Source organism: Protopterus annectens, chromosome 4.part0 (genome assembly GCF_019279795.1).
Source record: "Protopterus annectens isolate FY-2018-M chromosome 4.part0, PAN1.0, whole genome shotgun sequence".
NCBI classification, from domain to species: domain Eukaryota; kingdom Metazoa; phylum Chordata; order Ceratodontiformes; family Protopteridae; genus Protopterus; species Protopterus annectens.
The window spans coordinates 1422815113-1422833740 of record NC_056733.1 but is presented as its reverse complement, the minus strand read 5'-3'; positions in this window follow the sequence as shown (position 1 = coordinate 1422833740).

Here is an 18628-nt window from a genome sequence, read left to right as displayed (position 1 = left end):
GGAGTTAGTACTTGAGTAGTTCTCCCAGTTAATGTTTGGGTAATTGAAATCACCCAATATCAGGGTGTTTGGTAGGACCTTTATGTTTCCCAGTGTTTCCAGAAATGCAGAATGGGGGTCCTGGGACATGGTGCATGATCTGTAGCAAGCTACAATTTGAATTGCAGTTTTGCCCATTGTTAGTTGCACGGGGATGATCTCTGAAGCATCGTGCTGTGCCACTAACCTGGAGGTGTGGGTACCCTTGATGAATATGGATACACCCCCGCCTTTTGTATTACGGTCCGGGTTTTGTGACTGAAATGTATGGTATGAGTTGTAGCCTGGTAGTGCTGGGGTGCTCTCTGGAGCCTTAAACCAGGTTTCTGTTACTGCACATATATTGATTTTCTCCATACTGAGGAGTGCCTCAAGTGCGTGCATTTTGAGGTTTAGACTTCGGGCACTGAGGAGCATTACCCTCAGTTTTTTGTTACTTGTGCTATTTACGGCAGTGGGTTTGTCTTTTGAGCCTTGCCTAAAAAAGGCACTATGGGGGTGGCAAGAGCCTTGGCCAGTATTCAAAAGCCTAAGAGTGACAGGTGCAAGCCATCTCTAGTGAAGCAGCGTGGGTTGTTGAGCATGTCATCCCAGGCTGACAGGCACTGGATCCCCTTTGAATGACACCAGAAGCTTAGCCAATTGTTGAATTGATCGTTTTTTCTTTATACCATGTTATCATTCTTGGTGAGGGCAGGATGCTACTCAAGGTCAGGGTCATACCAGCCTGTGCTACATGATCAGAGAGCTCTTCATGTCTCTTTTCATGTACTCCAGGGAGGTACAGCTCAGGTCATTCACACTAACATGGACAATGACAGAGTCATATTTGTACTTGTTCTGGAGTGACCTGAGTGCTTGTGTTATGTGGCGGATCCTGGCACCCGACAGGCAGCTAACAGTAACCTTCTCCTTGTTCAGCCTAATGAGTGGGACGTCAGAGTGCCTGACTATAGAGTCACCTATTACTAGTGTGTTGGGTATGTTATTTTGCCTTAAGGGCTGTGATTGCATGGCACACTGGTTTTGTGAAGTATGTGTTTCTTGGTTTGTTTTGGGAGTGGAGGTTGCTTGGGTGTCTGCTTTGGAGGTCTCTGTTGCTTTTGCAGATTTTTATTTAGAGCCTCCCAGTATGTTTTTGTGTATTTATGTGTGTTTTTTTGTCGGTGTTGGTTTCATAGGTCTATGTGAGACTGGTGGTGTGATGCAAGTAGTTCCCTTCTCCTCTTGACTGTCTCATCCAGTCTTGGGTTGAGAGAGCTTAGCCTCCAGTTTGGTTGTATAATTGCATCTTTCACATGAATTAGTGTTTGTTGGTAGGAGGAGAGGGTTGTCTGTGTACATGAGGCAGTTGTAACACTGCCTCAAAATGCCCAGATTCACCAGTTGGACTGGAGAGTACACCTGAAACTGCCCTTTGGACATGCCTGGATAGGTACAGTGAACTGTTTCACTGATTGGCTGGTAAGGTTGAATAGAGAGCCATATCCTTCTCTACAGTATAGGGGGGTCTAGTGCTAGGGTTTATTTGTGCTTGCTATGAGTTTTGAGCAAGTGCCAGGCTGAGAAGTGAATGGTTTGAGTGCTTAAGTTGAAAGTTTGTCTAGTTGAAGAGTAGATTTTGCAGAGCCGGTAATAGTTATACCCTAGCTAACCGGTGCTGCTCAGCACGAAAAAACGCGCAAATGAAGGTTTTATAGTAGGGAAATGAAAGAGATAGAAATTAAAATACAATAAAAAATACTTTAAATGCACAGAAATGGCTATCACATTTGCGTCTGTAGCCTACAACAGTTAAACAGGTAATTTAAACACAAAAATAAATAAAATAAACAGTTAATTTAAACACAAAAGTGACTTTGTTAAAGTGCAGGCAGTAAAATAAGTACAATATGTAGCTAAAACAAGCTTTCTAAATCACAGAAACTCTAAAAAATTGGCGTTTTAGGAGGAATTAGCTAAAGGCAGCAAGAAAATGCAGAAACAGTATGCTTAATCACTCCACAGTCTCTCTTTTGTCTCTCTGCTGCTGCAGATCTCTGCAGGGCACCAGGCAGGAGCTTGCTGAGCTGTATACAAGTGCAAAAACCTCACATATATGGGTTTTATAGCAGGGAAATGAAAGAGATATAAATTAGCCCAAAATGGCCAATAAGCTACTAATTTCTGGGCAGAAACCACTCCTTCAGGGACAGATAGGTTGCTAAAAGCTTTTCTCTCTCACAGGCGAACAGGGAAACTTCCTTCTATCCAAGTAAGGTATGGGCAAACACAGAAATTTGTAACACAGCCCTGAATTCAGCACTAACCTGAAAACTGGACTATACTATCTTAGAAAGGTGGGAAAACAAGTATTTTTGTTTTGTTTTGTTTTTTGTTTTTTGTTTTTTTTTTTCAGAAAATAAAGCAGATACAATAAAAAAAAACACTTTAAATGCACATAAATGGCTATCATACTTGAGTGTGTAGCCTACAATAGTTAAACAGGTAATTTAAACACAAAAACGACTTTGTAAAAGTGCAGGCAGTAAAATAAGTACAATATGTAGCTGAAACAAACTTTTTAAATCACAGAAACTCTAAAAAAAATCTGCGTTTTAGGCGGAATTAGCCAAAGGCAGCAAGAAAATGCAGAAAAAATGATACTTAATCACACCAAATTCTCTCTTTTGTCTCTCTGCTGCTGTAGATCTCTGCAGGGCACCAGGCAGGAGCTTGCTGAGCTGTATACAAGCGGAAAAACCTCGCAAATGCCGGTTTTATAGCAGGGAAATGAAAGAGATAGAAATTAACCCAAAATGGCCAATAAACTACTAATTTCTAGGCAGAAACCACTCCTCCAGGGACAGATAGGCTGCTCAAAGCCCCCCTCTCTCATAGGTGAACAGAGAATAATGACTGAAAATTGTAAAGAAGCAGTGATTCAATGTGTGTGTGTATTTCTTCTCTTTTCTCAACTGCTGTGTGACTGTGGAGTTAGTATATTTAAATAGCGAGGGTGTGGGGCAAAGCCCACCACATGGGGGATGCATGGGAACCTGCCCCCCCACACAAAACATTTTTAAGGTATGTCTGATCTATTGAAGTTCTCTGTGAAATGTATTTTTGCACCAGTAATGGCTCACTGTGCTTTTTGTCCCTCTTTTCCCTTTTCTCCACTGTTGTGTGACTGTTGAGTTAGTGCACTTAAACAAGGGGGTATGAGGGCAAGCCTCCTTCATAATGGTGCAGGGAATTTGCCCCTTGCAAAAAAAAAAAAGTCTTTCATGTATGTTTGATACAATAATGTTTTCAGTCAAATGTATTTCTGTGAAATGAATTTTCAGTCAAATGTATTTTTAGTGAAATTTGTTCAGTCATTTGTGATTCAGTGAAGTGAGATTCAGTAAAAAATGCAATCTTTATTTGTTACAGTATTTATTTCTATTGACTTCAGTGGATCAGGTGAACTGCCTATGTTTCTACTGAACAGGGCTTTAGGTAGTTTGTGTAGGATTACACATCTGGAGTGTCTCATGGAGGCATATTCTAGTTCAGAGAAAAAAAATCATCTTAGTAGTTTATGGAGGCATATTCTAGTTCAGAGAAAAAAAATCATCTTAGTAGTTTAAAGAGTCTTAGACCCATGGTAGAGGTGCTGCGGTAGCGTGGTCACCTCACAGCAAGACGTTGTCCCGTTCGATTCTCAGCTAGAGCATCTTCTGTGTGGAGGCATGCATGAATGGGCGTGCCTTCATTGAAGGTTGTGTGTCAGGGCTGGTAACTCGGCACGTAAAAATCCACTACCAAACATTAGCAGACCAGAGTTCCGCTGTGGCGACCCCTAACCAGGATAAGCCAAAAGACACACACAGTTTAAAGAGTCTTATGTTAGGATTTGTTATTTTTATAATTGATTTATGTTTTATATTTAGTTTAGTTTGTTTAAATAGAATAGTGTCAGTTGTAATGGCAATGCTGTTTTCTATTTAGCTACTTGCAGTTAGTGCTTTATTTTAGTTTTTATTCTGCACGTCTAACTCCCAGCTTATCTGTAAAGAGCAACAACACCTCAACCTAAATACTGCAAGGTATGCCTATTCACATTCTTTTATGGGTGCCTGTCAGTAAGCTAGGCCACCTCTCTCCTCCAGGGATGTACACCCTGATAAATGCCTTTCCCTGTTTTTCCCCTCTGCCCAGTTTTCCTAGTTCCCCTGCCACTGCTCAAACATGGGATGGCAGGGATGTAGTCATGACTTTATCGCTCCATGCAGCAGAGTTGGGTGGGCATGTGAATTTTGTGTGAGCAATATGTAAAATTGCTTTCCTTTTTATATGCTGTGTAGTGAATGGGTAATATAATGTAACTAAAAAAAAAATTGAACGCGGATTAAGTGTAGACTTGACTTTAAGGATTGCTTTAAATGGCCTAAAGTGTTTCTTAATGCACATATTTTATGTAAGCAGGGTATAAATATTTTTTTCTTAGTTGTTGTTGTGTCTTTCGGCTTTTCCCGGTTAAGGGTCACCACAGTGGAACTCCGGTCCGCTAATGATTGGCAGTAGATTTTTACGTGCCAAGTTACCAGCCCTGACACACAATCTTCAATGAAGGTACTCCCATTCATGCATGTCTCCACACAGAAGACGCTCTAGCTGAGAATCGAACAGGACAACGTCTTACTAGTACGTAGTATTAATACAGCAAGTTTAGGGGAATTTTAGTGGTTGCAGAAGAGCATGGAATATAGCTGACTAGCAGTTTATGTCCTCAACCTACAGATAAACATTTTGTGACATGTTCAGCCTATATATATTTTAAATATCTACACAGTATGCCAGATATGTGTTTTTATCACACCCTGTATCTAGGATCCAAGGTGAGGATAAAAATAGATTGATAGCTAGATAGATAGCTTAGATAAAATTGATATATGGAGAGGTAGACAAATAGATTGGATAGATAGATATATTTATTTGAGACACCACCCTAATGTAATGGACATTAGGCTTTTCATAAGCCACATGTTTCAAATCATAGCAAAACTTTCCACTTATGCTATATTTATGAGCATAAAAAGGAAGCAAAACATGCCTACAGCTACAGCTAATGGAATCAGGCTTATTGACCAGAATATATTAACCATGACCTACAGATCATTGTGCATTCAAAAGCCAATGTGCCGGAACACTTATATGTGTGTACCTTTGGGATAATTTGTTATCATTCATGATGCCTTCATCATGGGAGGTTTGTCATTTTTTTTTTTTTGTACAGAAAAGTACTCTGCTGTTTTGCTAGTGTATTTTTGGTTTGGTCCTATATGTGTTTCTTATAGGAACTTTTTTTTTGGTTTGTCCCTAATATAATGGAAATCAAGCAGTTCATAAACCAGATGTTTCAGACTATATTTAAACTTTCCACTTGTGGTGAACTGGTGAGCTCAGGAAAGGGAAAATGATGTCTATAGGCAATGGACTTGGAGAACTTCTGGATCATTGTGATTCAAAAGTGTATTGCTTGTACATCCTTAATGAGCAATTTGTGTATCCCCCACAATCATACCTCTCAGCTGTACAGATTTTTTTGCAGAATATCCAGCTTTTTGCCTCATATTTTGATCTGTACCACATAAAATGTGTGATTTTCTGGAAAATCACTGGGATGATCTGAGAACTGAAGTCATTAAATAATGATATACATTTGTGTTGCAGACTTCATATCCTTAAGAAAAATGTATGCCAAGACAAATTCTGTCATTCTAGCAACTTTTTAAGTTTATAAGAGCAATATTTACAATCTGTCCCTATTTTTGGACCTTTGTCCCCCCATTCTGTCAGGCTTTGTCCATTTTTTTGTGCTAAGAGTTTGAGAGGTATGCCCAGAATGCCTTTATAAGGGGAGGCTTGTAACTGCTCTCAAACACAAATGAAACAATGTTTGACCAGGAGATCTTTGGCTTTGCCCTATCTGAATTTGGCATGAGACTGTTTTTTTGTTAGAGACACCCACACTACATATACGTGTGCGCATACCTTTCGACTCTACATATTTTCACAGAATGTCCAGATTTTTACCTCATATTTTTGGTCTGTTCCTCATAAAATTTTGTTTTTCTGGCAAATTACTGGCAAATCATTGAGGACTGAAGTCACAAAATAGTGATAGATTTCATACCCTTCAGAATATTCATGTTAATTTAAAATCTGTTGTTCTATCAACTTTCTAAGTTTGTATCAGCAATATTTAAAAATTGTCCTAATTTGGAGCCTTTGTTCCTCAATTATTTATGGCTTTGCCCAGATTTCTTACTCTAAAAGGTTGAGAGGTATGCACGATGTGTGTGGTATATGTTCAACAATAGAAACCAGGAAAAAGCAACTTAGTATAACTAATGCAACAAAAACATGACAAACCATTGAATGAACAAATTAAACCATAGCTGTTCAAGAAAAAAATAACACTATGTACTTCTGTACTGTCTGAGATAGATGATCACAGACTGATAAAAAAATCAAAACATAAACAACCATTTGTTGTTTTATTGCTGTCTAAGATCAACATTCTACCTTGGCAGGTGTCCCTTCTGACAGCAAAAATATTAAAAGTGGTGTATCGCAGTGCACATTGCTGGGTCTTCTCCTGTTGGGCACTGTTTTTTCTGACCTTCAAGACAACATTACTGGCCTATGGTTACCTAAGTTTTCGGTTGACTATAAACCAGATGTTATTCGATCTTATATGGAATCACAATTCACTATTGCTTTTGTTGATCATTTCGTATCGTTTGACCATCAGGTGTGTGCAGTAGTATCTGGTTCATGGAATTTCCAAAGGTATCTCCACTAGATCCTTAGAAGTCTTAATTCCCCTTTACTCGTATCTCATCAGGCTGATTATTGAATATAATGCACATTTTGGCATGCATTTGTATAAGAATAGCACTCAACTAGAGGTACCTCAGAGACTCATAACTAAAAGGATCAGAGGCATTAAGACTTTTAGTTATCAGGACAGACTGGCAGCCATTTCTCTATACCAGGTCTCTTACGGACTCTTCTGTGGTGTTCTGTGTCTGTCTTTTCAAAACATGAAAGGTACACCCCTCTTTGACCCACTCTTCTTTCACAAAGCAAATAGCACCTCAAATACCCAGTTAAAGGAAATAAACCTTAATCAGCAGTTACATAAGACATGTTGTGATAGCTCATATCCCAACATATCCTTCACCTCTGGAACAAACATCTACCACAAGTCAATAGCAGACTAGCACCCTTGTCACCTTCATGGTAAGCCTAAATAATGGGATGGACAACCTCAGATTCTTCCCTGGTCTATCTTGTCTTGCCCTACTTGAAACCAGAGGGAACTTTTGAATAAGATTTTTTGGCTAGGCTTGTAATAGTCTGCAGGCTGATTTCCTAGTTCATAGGTTCATAGGTTCATACTAGGCTATCTGCCCTGGGGCAATTATAAGCCTAGCCCGATTCTGTATTTTTAAGGTTTAGTTTACTGTGCCTCTGTCTAATAGTGACACGGGAGTAATCCCTGGGACAAACCTACGATACCCCATCCACTAATCGAGATTCTTCTTGAAGAGATTCAGTGAGGTGCTCTGCCAAAGGGTATGACTATACATTTTTTGGCATTTAGCTTTAAACCATGGCGCTGGCACCAGTTATCTGTCTCTGTGAGAGTGATGAACAGTTTTGTCAGCTCATATTTCTGCAACAGTCAATGTATATTAAACTGGGTGAATGGCTGTGCAAAGTGTGTTTTCAAGATTGCAGAATACAACAGGCATCCATATAGGGTCTCTGCCCCACCACCACCACCACATCACATTTACCTATGAACCTAAAGAACATCAAAAGACAATAGAAACAACCACTGTTTCAATGCTGTCCAAGATCTCCTTCCTTCCTTGTATACCTAAAGATCATTACAAGCCAACAGGCATCCATATAGGGTCTCTGCCCCACCACCACCACCACCACATCACATTTACTAATGTTCACTAACTCCACAGTCACACAGCTGTCACCAAGGTGAAACACCATGTTAACCATTAGAGTCAACTAACGTAACATTGACTGTTGCAGAAATATGAGCTGACAAAACTGTTCAACAGACAAAGAGCTACACATATACATATATATGTACACACACACGCACACACGTGCACACGTGCACATACGCACACACATCTCCATATATGGAAACCATAGAGGTGACTGAACTTTCTTGAGCGCATTTTAGTGGAAGTAACATGATCATATAAAATGTATATTAAACTGGGTGAATGGCTGTGCAAAGTGTGTTTTCAAGATTGCAGAATACTTGGGTGAAGGGACTTTTTCCTTTTCTAAAACGTTTTGTGATCTTAAACTGAATAAATTTTAAGGAAGCTGGGGTATGGGGGTATGGGGGATAAAGTCCCCCATGTGGAAAGTGCATGTGTGTGTGTGTGTGTGTGTGTGTGTGTGTGTGTGTGTGTGTGTGTGTGTGTGTGTGCATGTTGCAGGATAGATAGATATAGATATACAAATAAGCGCGTGCATGCGTACGCACAGACACACACACACACACACACACACACACACATATATATATATATATATATATATATATATATATATATATATATATATATGGTAGCATTGGTTTTGATGGAATCACATTTAGTTGAGTCTCAATTGACAGAAACTCATTTGACTCAGTCACAGTTGAAATGACTGAAAATTGTAAAGTAAGGAAGCAGTGATTCACTGCCCACATGATTTAATAAAAAACATGTAGGCACAGTGTAGAGCCTACATGGAATGTATCCATGTACATGGCCACAGTCCCCCTCAGCAGCATACCATGCATATTATTGATGGCGCACTGCCAAGGGAGTGCTGAGGAACACTGATATTTAATCAGTGTAGGGAGAGGTTTAGTGGCTAACCATGGCTGCAAATGACTTTGAGACTCACTGCAATGGTCCCCGCCACTGTAGCAATGTCATGCAGTGTGTCAAATGTTAAATGTGTAAATGTTATGATGCTCTATAATGTCCTGTATTTGTTTTTTTCTTTTTTTTTTTAAATGCATGTTTGCGCATCACTGCGCAGAGCGCAGCAATTCCAAGCTGTGCTCACATGTTGACAGCTGACACCTGCCAGACATTTAAAAATAGAAACTGGATGCAATTAACATGCATAATGACATTTTATGTTTTTTTTTTATTTGGTGCTTGTGCGGCATGGCGCAGAGAGCAGCTAAGCCAAGCGGAGCTCAAACATACATAGCCGACATCTGCCAGATATCTAAAAATAGAAACCAGATGTAATTAATTATTTATTTATTGGTGTGTTTAAGAGTGTTTGAGCATTGTGGTGCAGTGATCAGCACTGCTAACAGGTAGCTCAGTGGTATATGTAAAGGTATACCAGGTGTCTTCATATACATGTAGCTAAATGGATAGACTTACGGCTGTATGTGTAGTAGGCCCAGGGTTCGAATACATGGAAGTCAGAACTTATCTGTATTTAATGTATTTTTGTTGCACAAGTTATGGACACAGTTTTAAATTATGTCTCCACTGCACTATGCACAACTGTGCTCAAACCTGCTAAGCACCGCATAAACATGGTAATGGCTGTCAAAGTTTGCACGGTGCTCGGCTTCACTAAAACCATGATTGTGAGTGTTTGCATGCTGCTCAGTTCTGCTTGGCTGATTTGCATGCTGCTAAGCAATGCAGTGCTTTTTTGAATGTTGCTCAATGATGTGTAAGGGTGAGAAAACAGACTATATTAAGCTTACTAGGCAGGAATTCTGCAGAATCCATTGGAGTTCAGTCATGTGTCAATATGGCTGGTGGTGTTGGAGAAGGTGTACACTTTCGGGTGTAGCGGTGGGGCATTCGGGAGTTCAGGGTCATGGTTGGGCTCCCTCTAAAAAATATGAAGATAAGTTGCTGCAGGGTGGTTTCCAGGCCTCGGAGTGTAAGGTGGAGGCCTGGGACCGGTTGGCCAGAGAACTCACCAGTGTTACTAGCATCCCCCGCACAGGGGAGCATTGTCATCACCACCATAATGACTGAAAAGATGAAAGAGGGGAAGCTTGGACACCTGGGTCCAAGAAGCGAGGGCAGGGAATGCCCCACAAATATGTAAGTCATTTTTCCTCTGTTTTACCAATATGTAATCTGAATGTCTGCAAAACTGGTAGGCATAATGTTGTGCTTCTCTCCCAACAGCTGCAGCTGAGAGGGCTCACAATGTCAAGTCTCATGCTGGGCGCTCAGCTAGGTTGCACCGTGAGCATGGTGAGTATGCATGTATTATGCCAAATGTAGTGCAATAAGCAAGAAAGAGTAAAGCATTAACTGCAATAAAGCATATACAATAAATTCTGTAGTGCAATAAATGTGGATTTAGAGCTGTAGTACAAAAAATGAATAACAGCACAAACAATACCAATAACAGCAAGGAAAATGGTGTACGCCATAATTGTCTTGTCATAACTATTGCAGTATAGCTGTAGGCATTGTGTCTGTATGGTAAATTTGTTGCAGTCAAGTATAACACTGTAATAGCTGTACAATGCAAATCTAATGGCTGCAAACTGTATTGCTTAATTCATAGTACTGTTCAAGGCTTTCTCTAGGCCAGTACTGGTCACATAATGCTCTGTCTACTACAGACGTAAAGTAATAAATGTATATGAGTGAGGTAGCTCACTCCACGGCCAGATATTGTCTGTGGACTTCACAGATACTGCAAACTAGTAACAATAATACGTGTTCACCAGTATTGTTAAAAGTGAAATAAAGCTGTAGTAATATATGCACTATGGTTGTATACCATGCATGTGTGTCCTATTGGCATTGCAGTCTAGTATAACACTGTAACAGTACTAGGATGCTAGAGGAAAGTCCTGTGACTTGTATTGCACAATTCATAGTATGTTACCAGGTGGTCTCCAGGCAAGTATCAGCCACTCTCTAGTCAGCAGTGACTCAGTAGCTCAGTCTATTAAATTCCTTGTACACTGTACATTTGCCACACACATTCCTAGGTTTGAATCCAGTGCTATGTAGCACTACATTTTCAGTATCAGTCATGTAATACTCAAAATTTATCTCTCCCCAAGAACACAAAAATGTTATGGGTGAGTTAGGCCATATTATAGGTTCATAGGTTCATAGGTAGGTACTAGGCTATCTGCCCGATGGCATTTATAAGCCTAGCCAGAGTGTGTCGGCTTTCACCACCCCATTGATTAATTAACTGAGCCTCTGTCAAGCACAGCCAATGAAGTGATCCCAGGGGTGTACTTTCTGTTACCCATCAACTCATCAAGGCTTCTCTTGAAGAGTGTTAGTGAGGGGCTCTGCCTAATATAGTTAGGAATTTTGTTCCAAAGCATGGGGAGTCTCTGTGACAGGAATCTGCCCTCCAGAATGTTCTATTTATTGTTGTGGCAAGGTTTAGCTCGCTAGAGCGCGTGGCTCTCAGTGACTTGGATTTCTTTAGATGGAGCATGTCCATCAATTCTGAGTTGGACATGGCTTTGTAAGTCAGGCAGAGATCACCTCTGAGTAAGCGATATGCCACAAAGTACAGCCGGAGTTTTTTCAGTCGGGCTGCATAGGACATATGTTTGAGGCCAGTAATCCTCTTGGTGAGGTGCTTTTGTGGTCTTTCAAGCTGTTGGAAGTGTTTTGTGAGGTACATCCCAAATGGGGCATTGTACTCTATGATGGGTCTGATGAGTGACGACTAGAGGGGCACTATAAGCTCTTTATTTCTAGATGCAAAACCCTTAGTAATTAGATGGGCCACATAGAAGGATTTCCTAACTACTTTGGCAATATTATTGTCAAAGGAGAGATTGCTATCTACCTGCATCCCCAGATCTCTTATTACCTCTTCTGTATTAAGGGGGCTGCCGCCTATGTGGTAATTCATGGGTGTTTTGTTTTTCCCAAACGGGATGTCTATGCATTTTTTGGCATTTAGCTTGAGGCCATGACTTTGGCACCAGGTGTCTGTCTCGGTAAGGCCTTTTTGGAGGATGTCTGTGTCAGCCGGAGAGTCAATTATGGCTCCCAGTTTGCAGTCATCGGCGAACTTGGTTAGCCATAGTCCTCCTGTGTTTGCCTGTACTTCTGAGAAATATATGCCGAACAGTAGAGGTTCCAGGACTGAGCCTTGTGGGACACCACTTGTGACTGATTTAGAGTCAGACCTGGAGCCCGCTATTCTTACCGTGTGAGTTCTGTCTGTAAGCCAGTTGGCAACCCATCTTGTGATGTAGGGGTTTATGTTCAGGCTGGTGAGTTTTTCTATAATATCCGAGTGAGCAATGGTGTTGAACACCTTGGCGCGATCAATGTAGGCTGTGTGAACCACCTTTCCCTCGTCTATGGCCTTGGTAACTGTCTCGAAGAAGTCAACCAGGTTTAGTAGGCATGATCTGCCCTTAACAAAGCCAAACTGGGTCGGGTCAAGTGTTTGGAGGTTCCCAATGTCTTTGTTAATGAGTTCCATGATGATGCGCTCCATAACCTTGCAGACCAGGCTAGTCAGTTGTGGCCCCTCCTTTGTGGAGTGGAATAACCATTGCTGTGCACCATTCTATGGGCACATAGCCTGTGGAGAGGCTGAGGTTGAACAGTGTGTTTAGATAGGGGGTTAGTTCGTTCTGTAGTTCGTGCAAGATGCAGCCTGGGACACCATCTGGCCCCACTGATGATGTGTTTTTGGCTTTTGAAAGGGCTGTTTTCACCTGTGCTTCTGTGATTTTTGGGACAGTACACTTTTCCGGTATTGTTGTGGGCCCTTTTGAAGGTGAGAGGGAGGTGAAGTTTGCATTGAATCTATCTGCCAGTATGTTGGCAATATCAGTAAGTTCAGTATATTTTGTGCTATTTTGCACTATCTCAGAGCATATCTGTGAGTTGCCACTTAGATTCTTGACATAGCTAAAGAAGGCTTTGTAGTTATCTTTCAAATCCTTGGCTATTTTTCTTTCGAAGTTAACCTTGGATGATTTTATGAGGGACCTCAGTTTCTTTCTGATACTGATCAGGGATGTCTTTCCTTCTTGGGATTTGCTTTTTTTTTTCTGAAATAGTTTCCTCCTTTTGTTGTATAACCTGTTTATGGCAGGGGTCCACCAGACTGGTTTCTTTCTCTTAGGGGAGTGAGTCTTGCTTTTGCTAGGGATGACATGATCCATGCAGCCTTGTAGGTGCTCATAGAGTGCAATTTTAAAGGATTCTGCATCTTGGGTAGTGTTATCCTTACCATAGGAGCTGTGAAACTTAGCACCTCTGCCTTAAGTAAGGTGAAGTTTGCTTTAGAAAAGTTTTTCACTGTGGTTTCCTTGGTTGGGGGTGGTGGTGGGGTGTGGACATCCAGGGTGATTAGTTTATGGTCTGATCTAACCAATGACGGGTTGACCTCCAGTACGGAGCACCTGTTGGTGATGACCAGGTCCAATATGTTGTGGCCTCTGGTAGGGGAGTTTACCAGCTGATCCAGGACATTTGAGTTAATATATTCCAGGAAGCGCTGAGCCTGGGAGTTTGTACTCAAGTAGTTTTCCCAGTTAATGGTAGGGTAATTGAAATCTCCCAAGATCAGGGTTTTCGGTAGGACCTTCATGTTTTCCAGTGTCTCCAGAAAGGCGGAATGGTGGTCCTGGGTCATGGAGGGTGATCTGTAGCAGGCCGCAATTTGCATTGCAGATTTGCTCGCTGTTAGTTGCACATGGATGATCTCAGAGGTATCATGCTGCGCCACTAGCCTGGAGGTGTGGGTATCCTTGATGAATATGGATACACCCCCTCCTTTTGTGTTTCGGTCCATGTTCTGTGGCCAAAATGTGTGATATGAGTTGTAGCCCAGTAGTGCTGGAGTGCTCTCTGGAGCCTTGAACCCGGTTTCAGTTGCTGCACAGATGTCGACGTTCTCCATAGTTATGAGTGCTTCGAGCGCATGCATTTTGAGATTTAAACTCCTGGCGTTGGCATAACCCTCAATTTTTTACTTATGGTGTTTATGGAGGTGGTTTTGAATTTTGAGCCTTGCCTAAAAAAGGCACTATGGGGGCATCAAGAGCCTTGTCCAGTATTCGAAAGCCAAGGGGTGACAGGTGCAAGCTGTCTCTTGCAAAGCAACGCAGCTTGTCGAGCATGTCATCCCAGGCTGACAGACAATGGATCCCCTTTGAATGACACCAGAAGCTTAGCCAATTGTTGAAATTGATCATTTTTTCTTTATACTGAGGTATCATTCTTGGTGAGGGAAGGATGCTACTCAGGGTCAGGGTCATACCCGCCTGGGCTACATGATCAGAGAGCTCTTCCATGTCTCTTTTCATGTAGTCCAGGGAGGTACGGCTCAGGTCATTCACACCAACATGAACAATGATAAAGTCATATTTGTACTTGTTCTGGAGTGACCTGAGTGCTTGTATTATGTGGCAGATTCTGGCTCCCGACAGGCAGCTAACAGTAACCTTCTCCTTGTCCAGCCTAGTGAGTGGGGCGTCAGTGTGCCTGACTATTGAGTCGCCTATTACTAGTGTGTTAGGTATGTTATTTTGCCTTAAGGGCTGTGATTGTGCGGCACATTGATTTTGTGTTTTATGTGTTGTCTGGTTTGTGACGGGAGGTGCAGGTTTTGTGGGTGTCTGCTTTGGAGCTCTCTGATGCTTTTGCAGGTTTTTATTTAGAGCCTCCAAGTATGATTTTGTGTATTTATGTGTATTTTTTGCCAGTGCTGGTTTAGTAGGTCTATGTGAGGCTGGAGGTCTGGTGCAAGTGTTAACCTTCTCTTCATGACTGTCTGTTCCAGTCTTGGGTGGAGATACCTCAGCCTCCAGTTTGGCTGTATAATTGCATCTCTCACATATGTTAGTGTTTTGTGGTAGGAGGAGAGGGCTGTCTGTATACATGAGACAGTTGTAACATTGCCTCAGGATACCCAGATTCACCAGCTGGACTGAAGAGTACACCTGAAGTTGCCCTTTGGTCATGCCTAAATAGTAGGGTGAGCTGCTTAGTCGCTTGGTTGGTGAGGGGTGGATAAAGAGCCTTGCCCTGCTGGGCAGTCAAGTGCCGGGGTATATTAGTGTTTGCTATTAGCACTGAGCAAGTTCTGGACTGTAGGATGCTTTTTGAGTGCTTAGGTTGAGAGTTAGACTAGTTTCAAGTGAAAAACTGAAGAGGAGACTTAGTGGAGCCAGGAATAATTTAACCCTAGCTAACAGGTGCTGCCCAGCGCACAAAACCATGCAATGCGTTTTTTAAACTACTAACTTCTGGTCTGGAACCACTCCTCCAGGGACAGATGGTTGCTCAAAGTTCCCCTCTCTCACAGGTGAACAGAGAAACTTCTCTCTATCCAAGTAAGGTATGGGCAACTCAGAAACTTGTAACACAGCCCTGAATTCAACACTAGCCTGAAAACTGGACTATACTAGCTTAGAAAGGCAGGAAACAAGAAATGTATATATTTATTTATTTTTAAAAGATAAGGCAAAAACAGTAAAAAGTACACTTAAAACACCTTTAAACGACTACAAGTGATCAGAAAAGGCTATCACACTTTACTGTGTAGCCTACAACAGTTAAACAATTTATTTAAACAAAAAACAACTTTTTAAAAGTGCAGGCTGTCAAATAAGTACAATATGTGAAAAAAACAAGCTTTTAAATCACAATAAGTGCTGGAAAATCAGCGTTTAAGTGGAAAACAGTGAAGTACAGCAAGAAAATGCAGAAAACTGATACTCAATCACTCCAAAGTCTCTCTTTTAAGCTAGAAGGCTTATATCAGTTTAAGGCTTTCTAGTGCTTTCCAGCAGGTTAGTTACAGGAAAGATGGGAAACAAACGCAGATGTGGTCTTTTAAACCAGAAAGTTGAAAGAGATGGACAACATCCCAAATGGTCAATAAACTACAATTTCTGGGCGAAGAACCACTCCTCTTGTGGTAGACAGGCTACCTAGTACTCATCACTCCCACTGATAAGCTAGAAGGCTTCACTCCAACACAAAGGCTTGGGAGGCTCAGAAGCTTACAAACAGTCCTGGATACAGCAAATCTGTACCTGGACTAGACTAGTTACGAGAAAGGTGGGGATCAAGCACAAACACAGGCTTTAAACCCAGAAAGTTGAGCAACTCTGTATCTGGACTAGGCTAGTAACAGGAAAGGTGAGAAACAAGCGCAAGTGCGACTTTTAAACCAGAAAGTTGAAAGAGATGGGAAAAACTACCCAAACAGCCAGTAGCTACAACCAATTTCTGGTCCAGGAACCACTCCTCTTGTGGTAGATAGGCTACCTAATGCTTACCACTCCCACTGATAAACTAGAAGGCTTCCCTCCAACACGGAAAGGCTTGGGGGGCTCAGAAGCTTACAAAGTGTCCTGGATACAGCAAATCTGTACCTGGACTAGACTAGTTACAGAAAAGGTGGGGAACAAGTGCAAATGCAGGCTTTTAAGCCAGCAAGTTGAAAGAGATAGAAAACCGCCTAAACAGCCAATAAACTACAATTTATGGGCCAAAACCCACTCTTCCCGTGGTAGATAGGCTACCTGATGCTTACCACTCCCACCGATAAGCTAGAAGGCTTCCCTCCAACACAGAAAGGCTTGGGGGGGGGGGGTGCTCAGAAGCTTACAAAGAGTCCTGGATACAGCAAATCTGTACCTGGACTAGACTAGTAACAGGAAAGTCAGGAAACAAGCACAAACACAGGCTTTTGAAGCAGAAGGTTGAAAGAGATGGAAGAGCTTCCCAAATGGCCAATAAACTATAATTTCTGGGCCAGAAACCTCTTCTCCTGTGGTAGATAGGCTACCTAGTGCTTGCCACTCCCACTGATAAGCTAGAAGGCTTCCCTCCAACACAGAAAGGCTTGGGGGCCTCAGGAACCTACAAACAGTCCTGAATACAGCAAGTCGGTATCTGGACTGGATAAGTTACAGGAAAGGCAGGAAATAAGCTAGGAATGGGTTTTTTTGTTCCAGAAAAGCAGCTAAAACAGCGGTAAATACAATTCAAATGCAGTGCAGGCTAGCACACGTACATCAATATTACAGCAAATACAGTTTATGTGCAGATATTGTGTTTAGATCTCACAGAATGTTACGCTCAATAGCAAAAATGTGTTCATCAGCATTGTTGATTCAGAAATAAAACTGTGTAATTCCAGTATGGCTGTATCTCTTGCATGCCCATACTATGCTGCTGCAGTCAATTATTAAATTATTTGCAGATGTCCCCTGCAGTCACAGCTAGTGGGTTCTACTCCCGTGCCTGCCAACTAAGCCATGATGGCTGTCTATTTTAATTACTGTACACAAACGTGCCTCTTAAGTGTCACAATTTCTTGTAATGTAATTAGAACTGACTAATCCATCTGTCACGTGCTTACCAGATAAATTATTACCTGGAATGCAATGTATTACCAAATCCATTTACAGAACACCTGGGTAGTTATATAAGTCCACATTATTTGAAACCATTCTGTGTAGTTCTGTTCCTGTATTTGTTAGTGCTTAGCCCTTATTGTCCCATGCTATCAGCTTGAGAGGTATGTACTTGCTACAACAGCTGTAGGAGTATTGTATTCACTGTAATAACAACTGTCAGTACACACCTGTAGAAGTATGTATGATCAGTGTTGTCAGGGATGTCATCTGCAATGGCACTAATGAAATGTTTTTCTCTCTATCCCCACCCCTTACCTTAATTTATTCATTATTGTAATGTATTATTATGATTTCATATTAACATAATTTGTTTAACTATATTTTGGAAAATGTTGATTATTGTTATGTTTTATTATGATTCAACATTAACATATTTTGTTAAACTAACTGTTTTGTAGGCCTTATGGTTTATTTCACACTGGCATGCTGTTACCATACTGACTTATGTTACATTATGTTGTGTTGCACATACTATACAGTAATATGTATTTGGATTAATGAATATGATGTTCCATTCTGTTACTACTAACAATGGTTTGGTTATTATTAACCGCAACTTATTCCTTTATCTCATTTATCGCAGCATGTTAAGGTAAGCCGGGTCAAGCTGATCCCTCTACCTTGCCTCAACTGGCTGTGGCACCAGGTCATGGGACTCAGATTCCACAACACCATCCCTATCCAAGGTGTTCACCCCCCCCCCTTCATGAATCACACAATGCCCATGTCTGCTGTCTTGTCTGTTTGCAAATGCATCCTCACCTACCCAACTTACCTCCCTCACACACACCTATGTCCCTTCTCCAACATTCCACTTTCACCTTAAAAAAATGGGCACCTGTCCCAGAAAAAAATTGTCTTATACATAGCTCACCATTTTGCACATGTGTCCACTGGACACATGTAATTTGGTCATTGATAATGCAGCTATGTTGTTCTCACCACTCTGTCGGGGGTTTGATAGACCAAATTCATCTACAAATTCTGTCAAAGTGCACAGCTGTTGCTGTACAAGAAATGGATAGCTATGGTACTTTCCTACACTCTTCCTGTACATCCCTACCTGCCTTTCACTATGTTTTTCCCCCTCCTTGTCCCCAT